This window comes from Nicotiana sylvestris, chromosome 1 (genome assembly GCF_000393655.2).
Source record: "Nicotiana sylvestris chromosome 1, ASM39365v2, whole genome shotgun sequence".
NCBI lineage: Eukaryota > Viridiplantae > Streptophyta > Magnoliopsida > Solanales > Solanaceae > Nicotiana > Nicotiana sylvestris.
In genome coordinates this window covers 27,312,864-27,316,134 of record NC_091057.1, presented here as the reverse complement: position 1 = coordinate 27,316,134, position 3,271 = coordinate 27,312,864, and positions in this window count along the sequence as shown.

The window sequence follows — 3,271 nt, the reverse complement described above, 5'->3', positions numbered from 1 at the left end:
TCAAAATCATATGCCTCCGATTTTGTGGGCTCGAGGTCTCACATAGAGGAACGGAGGGCTCGAACAGAGGGGTAAGCTCAGCATGGGGTCGAGTTCGAGGGCGGAATGTAAGGATCGAAGATCAGAGTGCACGACAAATACCGAAGCCAAGTATGACAAACCCCGAGATACATCAGTTATGAGTTTGCAACATAAGGAGCAAGATTCCTGCTACGTCCCCAAGATCATAGCGTAAATTGCAGAATAGATTTGTACGAATTAGTACAAATTCGTACCAGGTGGTTATACAGTTGTCCCAATAGGATTCCTTACTGTAAATAGAAATATACCTTATTTAGGGCTCCCCTATAAATTAAAGGGGACCTCAATCATTTGTATGATCATCTAATCATTGTCAAAGAATATACTCTCTTACTTTTCTCGCTCATTGTTCATCTGAATTGTGCTTTAGCTTTATTATTCTTGCTTTATTGTTTTTGACCAACCTCGAGGTCACTTGGGCTCGAGGAGGCTGGCTTATCTAGTTGTTTGGTCTTACTTATTTCTTTCGTCTATACTTCTGGTTTCTTGGTTATTAATTAGTATTAAACTAAATCACATATCTTTAAACCCAAAAATTAAATTTAATTGTTACTCGTATTTTCGAAGTAAACAGTTTAGCGCCTACTGTGAGGAAAATGATAATAGTGATTATTTCATTATTTATTCTCATAACACACATTATTTTCACACTTGCTCTTGTCAAAGATTCTTTGATATCACGATAAAATAAGTCAAACTCATAGAATGCACATGTACACGGTGATGACAGTCTTAGGTTCCACGGAGAATGTGGAACCAGTGGATGTTAGTTCACACATTGCTTTGAATGCAGATCTAGGCGCATACCCCAGAGCAAGAATACATATTCAATTACGTGTTCTGGGTGTTTAAGCCAGCAATTGATGGTTTTTTGCATTATCGGCCAGCAATATCCATAGACGGAACTCATGTCTATGGAAAGTACGATATCAAGCTATTGATAGATGTGGCAGTGGATGCTAATGGATAGATATTTCCTCTAGCTTTTGTTGTTTGTGCCAATGAAAGAACAGAGACGTGGACGCTATTTTTGAACCACATGAAAGAGCACGTTGTCAAATAGCGTTCAAGTATTTGTCTAATATATGATCGGCACTGTGGTATATTATGTTCTGTGGATAACTTGCATGCATGGAAAGAACCTTATGCATACCACCGTTACTGTGTGAGGCACTTTAAGGCCAATTTCCAGAAGGCACATCCCAACAAGGATCGACATGATTTGATGTGGATGGCAGCAACAAACCACCAACAACATAAATTCTGGAGGCATATGGATTCTATCAGGCAAGAAGACGAGGCAGCCTATCGTTGGTTAATGCGACATGACCCTGAAAAGTGGACGTTGCATGCGGATGGTGGCAGACGATGCGGAATTCTTACTACAAATGTGGCAGAGTCCTTAAACGGGTTATTGAAGTCGGCAAGAGGATTGCCCGTCACAGCCATGGTGCGGATATCGTTCAAGCAGATGGCGGAGAGGTTTGTTCAACGGTCTGCAGCTGCAACGGAATTGATGGAGAGGGGTGTGGAATTTATGCCAGTGCCTATTAAGAGATTTGAGAAATACAAACGGCGAGCACATTAGCATTCATTTTTGCAGTATGATAACGAGTGTTTTTGAAGTTATCCATAATAATCGGGGTAATAATGTATATACTGTAAATGAATCTATAAGGTTATGCTCCTGTGGGAAATGGTCCATCTACCACATGCCTTGCTCACATGCCATCAAGTGTTTTCAACGTGTTGGATATGCGGAGACCAACTATGTTGATCAACAATATAGTGTTTCCAAGTACCTAAACACATATAGTGGTCAGTTGCAACCAGTGGGTGCTGAGCATTATTGGCCTCCGGAACCATTTAAAATGGTGTGTAACAAGTCCTATTTGCGTAAAAGACAGGTGCAGAAGAGAACACGTATACAGAACCAAATGAATGTTAGTGACATCGTTTATGCGCGCAAATGTGGTATATGCTCGCAAATAGGACACGACCGTCGTAAATGTCCTTCAGCTAGTTTGGGTGGCAAAACTAATCAAGCTCGTGGTGGGTGTTCTTCTAGTGTACCTAACTACCCATGAGTTGATGTTGTAATAATTAGTTGTTATATCTATGTTGCAAGATTTATGAAATAAAATTATGCTTGTTAACTATTATTTGTACTTTCCCATTTTACCTATTTAAATAATAATTTAATAAAATTATATGTATATTTATTATGTGTGCGTTGTCTTGTCAACATCATGATATTTAACACGCAAAGTATAGCGCCATTATATAGTCTGTTATGTGTGTGTTGTCTTGTAGAACTGAAAAAGATGACCAACTGACATAAAGTTGTCTTGTCAACATCATGATATTTAACACGCAAAGTATAGCGCCATTAGATAGTCCGTTATGTGTGTGTTGTCTTGTCGAACTGAAAAATTTGACCAGCTGACATAAAATTGTCTTGTCAACATCATGATATTTAACACGCAAAGTATAAAGCCATTAGATAGTCCGTTATGTGTGCGTTGTCTTGTCAAACTGAAAAAGCTGACCAACTGACATAAAGTTGTCTTGTCAACATCATGATATTTAACACGCAAAGTATAGCGCTATTAGATAGTACTTTATATGTGTGTTGTCTTACTTATAAATAACGGGCTCATTGTAGTTGTGTTGTGTGCTCAAAATTTACTAAAAGCAAATATTTTATTAAAAGTAAGGTTGTTTTTACTAAAAGCAAATATTACACAAATGGCTCAACCTCTTCGTCCACCAAAGTGCAACTGTGGAAAAGCATACTTGATGCAAAATTGTTGGGACGGTGGTGAAGTTGAACGCCGCTACTGGCACTGTATGAACCAGTTTTACAAGGTTCCCGGTGAACCTATTTGTGATTTTCAAGAATGGGTTGATGAACCATGGTATCAGAAATATTACAGAGAACAACTGCAGTTTCTTCATAATATGTGTTTAAGGCAACAGGAACATGAAAAAGAAAGCAATAGAATTATTGCAGACTTGAGAGCGAACCTGAAGGAGGTGGGAGAAAAAAAATGGAAAACACAATGGAATTGTGAAGCACAAAAGGATCGAAAAAAAAAATATAAACTGGAACTTGCGGAGGTGAAGGAGAAACTGAAAGAGATAGAAGACGAAAAAGAACAACTGGAAGAACGATTTAAGTGGTTGGAGT